At 52.5% G+C, this 11,130-nt stretch overlaps 1 long non-coding RNA gene across 1 annotated transcript; it reads left to right on the top strand.

Moving 5' to 3' along the window:
- Positions 1 to 915: 915 nt before the first annotated feature.
- LOC148056552 (uncharacterized) lies at positions 916 to 9,809 on the top strand. Its single transcript, XR_015702867.1, has 3 exons — positions 916 to 1,101; positions 4,641 to 4,777; positions 9,634 to 9,809. It is a non-coding gene; the product is annotated as an uncharacterized LOC148056552 (long non-coding RNA).
- Positions 9,810 to 11,130: the final 1,321 nt, after the last annotated feature.

Genomic DNA, 11,130 nt, shown 5'->3' on the forward strand with positions numbered 1-11,130 from the left:
CCGGCGCCCGGGGGAGCCCGTCCAGCCCCGGCTCCGCAGGGACCAGCGCTGCGGGAAGGGTGGGAAATTTCAGCTCCAAAATAAACTGGTGCAGGAATGCCAGCTATTTCCCTCGGAATAATGCAACGCAACTGGCTGGAGATGTATTTATTTGCTCGCGAAAGCGGCCGTTTACGACTCACAGGGTATCCCTGTGCCCGCCGAGCAAAAGAAAAAAAAAAGAAAAAAAAGAGAAAAAAAGAAAAAAAAAAAAGAAAAAAAGGAGAGGAAAAGGGGGGGGGGAAGCGATAGAAAAAGAAAATAACAACCCGGGGAGGCTCCTGCTCAGCGAGCCCCGCGGTGGCAGGGGCAGCCACGTCCCCGCGGAAAACCAGCCCCATCCCCTCCGTGTCCGTGCCTGAGCCGCCGCCGCAGCTCCCTTCCTTTCGTTTCGGTTGTTAAAAGCGGGGTGAAGCCGCGGGGACGCGTGGGTTTCCAGGCTTTACAATTTCAAGGTGTTCTTTAACTGTGATTTATTCTATTTTTGTTGTTGCTGTTGTTCTTTTTAATGCGTGCAAACTGCCCGCTCCGATCGCTTCTGGCGTTCAAATAAATGTGAAAACGCTGAAAGAAACGAGGCGCTGCTGAAATCCGGAGGGATTTACCCCGTGAGCACCTTCACGCCGTGCGCGCAAACCTGCCCGCGGACGTGTGGCGTGGCTGCGTCCAGCCCCATCCACTGGTTTGGGGTTTTTTACTAATTTTTCAAACCACTTTCTCCCCGCGGTAGCGTTAGCTCAGCTCCCGGCGGTGCCGGGGTTGTTGGGCTTTCACCCCACCGGGCAGCGGAGGCCCGAGGCCGCGGCGAGGGGCGGCGGGATCCAGGGGCGGCTCCTCCCGCCGCCGCGCAAGGCAGCGCCCGCGGGCGCGGAGCGGAGCTGCGGGCAGGTGCTCCGGCGCCGGGAGGGTCCCAGCACCACCGGTGGACTGGCCCCGTATTCCGGTCCCAGTAGGGCACCGGCCCTGGCTGGTGCCACCCACTCGTGAGGCCTGCGTGGGGCTGCCCACGGGGGGGGGGCGCCGCCGGCGCTCACAACGTGCTCCCTACCGCTGCGGTTTGAGGTTTGTAGAGGTTTGGGCTGCTCTCGGTAACCGGGGACCGGGGTGGGGGTGCGGGGGTCCTCCTCTGAGGAAGGCCCGGCGTGGGCGATGCTTTAGGTGAAGCAGGGAGGGGAGGTGCCAGCGTGGCAGCGGTGCCAGCGGCGATGCCCCGACCGCAGCCCTCGCACCGCGCCCGGGGAGGTCACGCCGGGGTGCGGGACACAGGGAGGCCGGGCTGTGTGGGGACCCGCCCGCAGGGACAGGCAGGGGGTCCCTGTCTCTCTCTGCCCCACCGAGGGCACCCCCGACGTGGCAGCCGGGCACAGGGCGCCGGACGTCCCTGCCCGGGACCCAGCTCACGGCGAGGCTTAGACCGGCATCAAACCCTAGTACCGGGGCAGGGGATGCCCCCCCCCCCCCCCCCCCGGAGGAGACCACAGACCCCCTCCCCCAGCCCCGTCCAGAGCGGGGGCAGGCGGGAAGGCCTCCCGGGAGAGCCCGGTGGCGCCCCAATGGCACCCACCGGGAGCTTTGCCACCGGTGCACATCCCTTACCCGGCTCACGGTCCCTTAGACGGGCTGGGTCGGACCTGGCCCTGCTTTTCCAGGGGGACACGGGCACATTTTGCAGGAGGGAGGGGGTTAGGGAGAGGTCCCTGCTCCCCGTCCCCCTCCGTCCAGGCAGAGCCTGGCTCCGGCTGAGTCCGAGCGGGGCCGGTGCGGCTCGGCACGGCTCCCTCGGGAGCCCTGACCCCTCCAGGTGAGGCTCCCCCGGGCCGGGACAGACTGCCCGGCGCCCCGGCCCCTCGGCCCTAATCCCGCTCCGGCTGATTTGTGAGTCCTGCGCGGGGGCGGACGCGTGGGAGCGCCCTGCGCGGTCCCCGAGGGGGGCTTTTAGCTCCCCCCTCCCTCCCCAACGAAAACCACGGGAAAAAAAAGACAAGGAAAGTGGAGGGAGGAGGCCAGAAACGTACCCGGTCCTGCTGCACCGGGCAGAGGAGAGGCACCCTGAGCGGGGAACCGCGGGTTCACGTCCCCCCTCCGTGCCTGGGGAGGTGGCAATTCATTAAATCCGTCCCCTTTCCTCCGTCTGCCTCCCACGGGCTGCAGCATCCTCCCGCGGGGCTCAGAGGCGGCTCGCAGCCCGCTGCCCTCGGCGGGGACGGGGAGGGCGAGCTCCGACCTTAGAGTCGAGCCCAACCCTCCAGCAGCCGGCACCGGGCCCGCTCCCGGCCGCCCTGCACCGAGCACCCCGCTGCCAAGGGAAACCCATCGAGTATTTCGCCCCTGCAGCCCCGGCGGGCGGCACCGGGCCGCTTCCCGGCTCTGCCCCCGGCTCCCAAACGAACGACCCGGGAGGGAAAGGACGAGCTCCCCGGGGGGGCGAACAAGCTCCTCCGGGGCTGCTTCCCCCTACCCCGTGGGCTGTGAACAGCGGGGATCGACGGGAGGGGACCGGCGGGGTCTGCATCCCCCGGTCTGCATCCCCCGCTCCGCATCCGTGGTCCCCATCCCCCGGTCCACATCCCCCCCCCCCCCCATCCTCCCCCCAGCCCCTTCCTACCCAGTCTCCAAGGGCTGGCTTGGCCCCTGCCCAGGGACCGAGCTCAGGTACCTCCTGCGGCCGAGGCCGGGCTGGTTCGCAGGGCAGCACCGGAGAGAAGAGAGGGGTGATGGACACGGCCAGGGCTGGGGGAGGCTCCAGCCAGCGAGGGGCTGTGGGCAAGGACTGAGCAGGGACAGCAGGGTTTTGTGCCTGGAGGAGTGAGGGGATGCCAGAGGGCTGTGTCTCAAAAGGGTTAAATAAACAGCAGGCTCCGCCAAAAAATATTTATCTCCTGTTATACGCATGTGGCAGTGGCTCTCAGGAAGGGGGGCTGTGAGAGAAGGGGGGGAAAGTATTTAAAATCTTTCCCCTTCTTACTCTGAGATCCTGTTTTCTTCCTTAGCCCATAAGGATTTCACTGGCATGGAAAATAAGAGAGGTCCTGTAGAGCTGATGTTGCCTGCTGTCCCCTATGGACCCGCTGTATGGGGATGCTTTAGTCTCCGCCGTTCCTCCAGCCACTCACGAGCCAGCAATGGCCACAAAAATCACCCCACTTCCTTCAATATTTGGAGGGCACAAAATGCAGATGGCAATGTGTGCCCCCCTAAGGCGGGTAACTTGGCACGTGCCTCCTAAAAGTGACCTTTGCTTGTGCGATTTTGGCTCCAATTGTTTAAAATTCATTTTCCTTCCAGGCTGATTTAACAGAAAGCTCCAAGTTTCAGAGCAGTCATGAAATCCTCAGGCTGATGATGGCAGGGCCAGTGGGCACGGGCTGGGGCTGCAGCACCCGCTGCTGGGATTACCCCACGAGGGAGAAACCACTGCTTCTTGTGCAGATGGGCAAACTGTGGTCTCCAGATTTATTTGGTGCAGGGGACTCTGAGGGCTCCAACTTTGCCCCAAGCCCGAAGGACAAGGACGCCCAGCCCAGGCAGGATATCCAGCCCCAGGAGGGGCTCAGCATCTTGCAGGGGGTGAGGATTTGGCTCCACCTGGGAAGTTCTCCAGGAGTTTTGCCATGGGCAGGAGCAGGCGGGAGCAGCGGGTGACTCAGGCTCTGGCCGTGTGGGCATGCTGGGGGACGCCTTGTGTATACAACTTCTAGTGCGTGTAAATGCCTGTGGGGTTGAAGCCGGAGAGCACCGCGAGCCACTGACCAGGCAACGAGAGGCAAAAATCTTCTGTACTGTGAAATGGAAACTATTTCCCTGGATAAACTCGAGCCCGTGTGCGCTGAGCTGGTGTGCTGGTGCTGGCAATGCCAGCCCGGTCCTGGCAGAGGCCAGCGAGCAAAGAGCTCTGATATGAAACCACTTCCAGAGTTTCCAGCTACGCGGGGTTTCCACCATGCTCCCCACTGCCATTATGGGCAATAAATGGGGAAAGAAAAAAAAAAGGCTATTTTGGTATATTAACCTCCTTGTGGCCAGGTGAAAGGTTAAATTCACATGATTCATTGGCGGCTGAGAGACAGCACTTTGTTGCTAGGATTTTGGGGAATGCGGAGGGCTCCAGCGAAGGAGTCTCGCTAATCTTTAAGGGAGGGAGCCAGGCTCCTGTCTGACGGCTGCAGGCCCAGCAGCTCTGTGTTTCATTTCAGACTGTCACTCTCCTATCTCTCAGCTCACTCCCAGCTCCAGCTTGCTGCCAGATCTTGGGAACTGTTAACTCAGACAAATTTATAGATGGAAAAAGAACAGTTAGCCATTGTTCCTGGGGTGGGGGAGGGAGGAAAGCGAGGAGCTTCGGCCACCAAAGTCATGATGTAACCTGGTTGTTGCTTGGTTGGGAGAAACGTGCAAAGGATCTTGCTCTTCCCGTGCCAGGGAAGGAAATGGGGACCATTATGTTACTGCTAAATGTTGGGAGATGGGACGTTGGTGCCCAAGTCACTTGGAGACCTTTGTAGAGCGTTCCCATAAAGTGGAATCTCCCAGCTGGACATCTCTGGGGTATGAGCTCATTTTTTCATTTCAAGTCCCGTGATACTGGGTGTTTTTCCTTAAAGCTTCAGACTTTGGAGTCATGAGATCTAATATCAACAGCAGTGTTCTCATAAACAAAGCGCCTCGCTATGTGGGCTGCTGAGAAGAAACTGGAAATGGGGAGATCTCAAGGATTAAAGAAGAAAAATCCAGTTGGCAGGTATGGAGACCCTCAGGTTTGTTATTTTTTGGGAGTGCCATGACTTCCAGGAAGCATTACTGACTTCAGCTACCTGGGAGAAAAGTGGGAGACCAAGAAGTTGTCCGACTGGCGCTCTGACCCTGCTTCCCAGTTGGATACTCTTCCAACCAGCCTTCTTGGTGAAGAGACTTTTTTTTTTTTTCAATACAACATTAAAATCCGTATCTGGAAAATGAGAGAGCATTCACTCACCCTAGTGTTTGGTTTATAGCTTTTGGATGGTCTATGGCTCCTGAGCGTGGGTCTCTTTTGGAGGTATGTCTTCCAAAATTACCCAAAGAATAGAGATACACCTTCTGGAAGCATTTACCCCCTACACAATCCTCTCTGCAGCAAGGCTGTACCTGTGTTACCGTCCTCACGGTTTCTGTAGCCCCTTCACCATCTGGAGACATTCCTGGTTCTTTGTGCTTACCCGCTTGGAGGGAAGCGTGGGAAGGGTTTGGAGGACTGTTAGCTGCAAGGGGGTCCACCTGCCCTCTTCTGCGTGTAGCTTCAGGGCAGGAGGAATCTGCATCACACTGGCATAAACCGATTGAGGTTTTTATAGCTGCTCTGAATCCGGATCCCCATTTTTTTTTACCATTATACCTGTGTACAGAGTAGATGGAGGTGAGAAATTTTGGCTTTAAAAAATAAATAATAATACGTTAAGCGCTTAGTAAATCCAGCCACTTGAGAATCTGGCTGCATGGAAGATGGCTTCTTTTTCCGAGGTCTGAAGGGTTGCAGAAGTCTGGTTTTTTAATCAGGAGACTGCACAGATTTGATTCTGAAGGCCCAGAAGGCGGCACGGTCCCAAAACATGACTCCCTGTCATCTTGCTTAGTGGAGTTTTATTTAACTCTGCAATAACAGACTTTCACATCCTATAAAATTTGTGCCCAAAGCCAGCTGCGATATTAATGCTCGTTGTCTGGTTAATTTTGGTATCTATAACTAGAAGCACTTCTTTTGCCCATTGCAGTCTCGGTGTGAAGTTATTGACTCAAAACCCCGGCATTGCACAGATGTGCACTTACAAGTACAGGTCTGAATTAATCTCTGGTGGAAGTCTTCCACTGAAGTTAACGCAGATGCCCGAGGGATGAATTTGGGACACTATCTGCATTATGGGCTAATTTTCATTTTGCACCTCTCTCCTCATATGTTTTATGTGTCTAAAAATAATCTTCCATGAGGGAGAAATGGCACTACAACGTCTCATAAGCAAGGTACTGAAAGGGTGTGACAAATGAATGGTGCAGTCTTTCCTATCTACTAGAACGAAATTTAATGTTCCCTGCATTGCTTTGCTACGCTTAATTTTAATACCCCTATGCCCAATATTTTTCTTGCCTTCCCTCACTGCATTTGCAGGCTGTGCTTTCCTTTCACGTCTTCTCTGCCACATCTGAACTGTCTTGGTTTGGGTCAGCAAATCTTCGCCTCCATCTCACGAAACGCCCCTTCCCACTTCTCTCCGTCTCTTCGGCTGCATCTCTGACCTCTCCCAGCCTCATTTTTCACCTTCCCAGCAACCTCTCAGCCCTCACTGGCTGCATTTTTCATCTGCTTTGGCATGAAAACATGGCTCCAATTAGTTGTAAAGGCGGTATGGAGAGGGAGAGGTGGTGGAGAGGCAGCTGGTTCGGCCAGAGTGGGAAGCAAAGCACTTCTTTCTCTCTCTGGGCACTCCAGCTGCCCAAGAGATGCAGTGGCTTTCATGGTTGAATGCTCTGGAGTTGTGGAGAAGGAGGGGCTTTTTCCTACTTAAGTTAAGCCAGAACCTGAGCTTTGCACCACGTGAGTTTTGGGCAGGGACCATAGCTGGTACTACCCAGCTGCTTTCTCCCAACACAGTGGAAACCCGTTAGTCCTGTGGTCAGAGCAGCGCTCGGGGGAGGACGTGGCGACGGGCCACTTGCAATCTCCTGCTTGCTCCTGAGATTTCACAGAGACAAGCTGAGCAAAGCCATGTGTTGCAAGGAACCACTGGAACAATTTTAAGCGAGCAAAGATATGCAGAAGCAGAAGTCCTGGCAAGTCTTTATTCAGCTCCCCATGGAAGGGAAGAAAATTATGAGCGTGTATATCCCATCTGACTGTACCCAGGCCACTCTCTAGGTAGAGTTTAGCCATTGTCCAGCTTTCCCAAACATTCAGCCTCACATCTGGTCAGCCGGCCCCTTCCCGCAGCCGAATGTCGGGGTCTTCCTTTCAGGGGACGTTGGCCAATCTGCATACAATCGGCACTGCGGGTTGAAGCTGAGGTCACCATTGAAATCGTCCGTTTCCAAGAGTTGTTTGATCAAACAGAATTTACAGACCAGGACAGTTATTGACAGGGCTGACAAAAGTGATGCTCCAATGATTTACAGTCCAGGTGTGTTGTCAGAGCAAGATATTTACCTGAGATCCCAAGAACTGTTAAAATTTAATCCCTAGAGACCTTCTCTGGCTTTTCTGCAGAGTCTTGAAGGGTCATGCCTCCTGGACCATTTGAAGTCACCATGCAAATAGCCCAGAGTTTAGGAACTCCCAGGGGAAATAAGAGCAGATACAGTGATTTAAAATGTTTTTAATGGGTATAAAATTGGAGAGGTGAACTGATACAGGATGCCCTTTCCCTTATCCCAAATGTACAATTCTCCACAATAAACCTCTTTGAATATATACACATTAGTCAGGATTATCTCTGAATGTCTAGTGGGCTAAGAATATGGATCTTGGAGATGTCAGCAGGAGGATTCATTAGAGGAGACGGCAAGTGATTGGAAATGGGAAATGTATTCTCTTATAAACACAGCCTGCACTGGGGTTGACCTTAAGACTGAACAGAATTGGCTGGAGAGACAGGGAAAGCAGGGAAGGAAAGCAATGTTCATATGCAACCGTCTCCATTTTTTGTAACAGAACTCATTACTGAGGTTTCTGTAACTTCTCTTCATGTTCCAAATGAAAAGGACCCTGAAAACCGAGACTGCTGAAAAAAGAACATCAAATCAGCCCAAGCTTACTCTTTCCTGGTGAGACAGATTTTGTAGGTTTCGGGGGTACATGATGCAACTCCAGGAGGGATTCCCCCTCTGCTGATGTGCTAGAGCTTCCACACGACCAAAGCATTACACATTTCTTGTCCCACAAACCAGATTATTTGTTATTGTCTCTTAAATTTTACTGGCCATTTCAACTCTGCAATATCAGAATTCTTGTATTTGAAGCGAAAAGATGCTGGGAAATTTTAAAGCTCCTCTGTGCGTGCATGGGCACCCACGCATGTGGCTGGTTTCCCCTTTATTACCGCCTCTCCTTGCTCTCTCATTTGCTTACTGGGCAAAATGAAAGGAGCTAGCACTGAGTATGAAAGGAACTCAGCAAGCCAACATTGACTCCTACCTCATATCTATTAGCTGTAAATTACTTTAACATGAGTGACATCACACTTGACTCTTGGTAAAACAGTGTTAAGTTAGTTGGTAATAAAACAGCTTGACACTAATGATGGGTTCTGTGTGATAAATTACTGTCAGTGATCAGATAAGGGTTCTTGAGACTAACCTTGAACTAAATCTGTTTTGTTGCTACATCTTGTGTGCAGTGTTCCACTTCTTACCGTGGGGATTAAGGGCTCAGAGCCCGATCCTGCACCGTGCTTGGAGGCGAAAGGGCTGCTTGTGTGCAGGAGCATTTCCAGAAGCGGCTTCCAAGCATCAGGCTGCTCCCACGAGTGGAGCAAGGAGGGTTTGGCCCTAACCTTGAGAGCAGCCGTCCAGTTACGCGGGCCTCACGGCCAGCCTTTCAGATGCAGGAACAGTTTCCAGCAGTGACTTAAGTATCCAAAACTTTGATATTTTTCATTAAAAAAAAAAAAGAAGCATTACACAACGAAGGGGTGGATCCTGCAAGTTTAATTTTTTTGTGTGTTTGATATGATGGATTTTGTTATTGGATGATTTTTTTGACCTATGCATTAGATCTATCCTACAAACCACAGATGTCAATGACCTCAGTAAGAACAGAGGATGCTCAGCAGCTGTCAGGATCAGGCCCTCATTCAAAGAACTTGTTTTACTTGCAAAACTTTGGGAGAAAGCTTTATACCCAAGAGCTGGGAGCTGGCCAAAGTCAATGTAATGCATGGGATTTTGAATATTTTTTGCATGTATTTTCCTTGGAATCTAACCAGGGTGCTGCTTAGAAAAGGCTTCACAAATTGTTTTACATTGTTATTATTATTTGAGGCTCCGTTTTCATTTATCATTCAGGTAACATGCTTACGAGATATTTTTTTATATTACTTCTTGTATAAACCATTGTATTAAAACATTTACCATCGTTCAATTTCATGCCTAATCACTGTTGTCCTGGCCTGTTTATTACGCCTGGTCTAATCCTGGCATACTTGTGTGTTATAAATGGCTTCAACGAAGAGAAGTTTTCGCTGTGTTCATTCATACCTCATTCATCTATGATTATGACAAACCTCGTATTAAGATGCACTGGTTTTAATGAAAGTCGTAATTAATTTATTATTCTGGAAAGTCCGTAGTGAGAGAAGAGCCCTTGAGAGGATGGCTCCAGTGCAACAGAGAGGACTGTGGGGAAAATAGCTGGATATGTCTGGGTGTCCCAAGGGACAGGGCTTACTGAATGACGGACACTGCGTCAGGGATGCAGGTAACACGCTCCCGCTCTCAGTTCTTTGCTAAAATGCAAAATATTTATTGGTGCTTCCAGCTGAGCAGTCAAGTAATGAAGAGCCCAGAGACACCATTTAAATCGAAATATTAATCAATCCCTATATTAATATAAGGTTAATGCACTGTTTACAGGGAGAGCGTGGTTAATTCTCCACAAAGGGCAATCTTGAGGATGGAGATGAAGACTGGGCTCTGGCCATGCCTGCGGTCCCTGCGCTTGGGGCAGGCGGCACAGGAGCGGGGCTGCTGGAGAAGTCATAGGCGTTCCTGCAAAACATCTCCAATGAAGCAAAACCTGTTTTGTTCCATGCACTTTTCCCATTAAATCCCATTTTTCTCAGAATTTTCTTGGCTGTTCAGTTCCATTTGAAAGGAGTGCGCCTTTTTCTGCATGATTCAATACAAAAGTAATTTCTCTTGGCTTTTTGTTTGTTTGTTCGTTTGTGTTCCTTCCTATCCCATATCTGGATTCCCTGTGGAAAAAAAAGGTAAGGAAAGAGAAGGAAAATAACGCTTCTGTTTGGAGAGAAAAGGAGTCTGTGTGGGAGATGTCAAATGGAGCAGAAAATCCCTGGACTTTCTCCAGAAACCCCCATCCACTTGAGCTGTGAATACAATCAGTTTATCAAAACACCCTCTGGTGCATCACTGTGAGAGAGCAGAGTCCTCCCTTGGTCGGGAAAGGTTTTTAAATGGTCCCCTGGGTTTATATGACGGAGGTGAGATTCTCATCTGTATTGCAGCCCCTGTATGCAAAGCAAAAAGGTGCCAGGGGAGACAGTGAGGGGCTGACTCCCCCCCACAGGCCCTGAGGGGACCAGGAGGAGATCTGGGTGTGATGGCACTGGGGACGCAGGGGACACTGGGGCTGCCGCTGCTTGCTGACACTCTGCCGGAGATGGAGCCCTGCTCCCTCCTGCTGCCCCCTCACATCCCCCCTCACCCCAAAACTCACCCGTGCCCAAACTCTGACGGGCCTTCCTCTCCCCTCCACTGCCATCTGATTCCTGGCTGGATGCTCCCTGGAGGGAGAAGCCTGGAGCTCTCCTGACTGGTGATGAGTTTGCTCTCAGCAGCATTGAGGACCTACTTGCGACCCTCCCATCCTCCCACCGCCCAGTGCTGGCCCCGGGTTCCCACAGTGTAGATTTGGGGGGCACTGGAGATGTGAAATCCGCAGCAGGAGCTGGTCTGCACCCCAGATTTCCCTGCAGCTCCTCCAAGCCCCGCCACCAGGAGGGGAAGCGGCACGCCAGCAACATTTGGGCAAGATCTGCAGGAGCAGACGAATTCCTTCTTTCTTCCACCCTTTGATTTGCTGAGCATGACTGGGGGCACAGATTTTACATCTCTCCTTCTGACAAACCAGCCCATGAATGTGTCACACACATGCTCGCAGAGGTGTCCAGGCTTAAACGCTTTTGTCTTCAACATGCCCCTTTTTTCTTTTCTTTCCCTTCCTTCCCTTACCAGACATAACATAGCCCAACCGACCAGAGACATCGTGACTACCATGATGTAGGAAAGAAACAATCTCTGGCTGGAGCGGCGGGCTCCAAACAGCTTATCCGACAGATGCATGAGTAGGAAATGCAATATCATGTCCAATTTCTCATACCTTATTCATGA

This window comes from Nipponia nippon, unplaced genomic scaffold (assembly GCF_047370975.1).
Source record: "Nipponia nippon isolate SJK-2023a ecotype South Korea unplaced genomic scaffold, ASM4737097v1 scaffold_13, whole genome shotgun sequence".
In the NCBI taxonomy this organism is placed as follows: Eukaryota; Metazoa; Chordata; class Aves; order Pelecaniformes; family Threskiornithidae; genus Nipponia; species Nipponia nippon.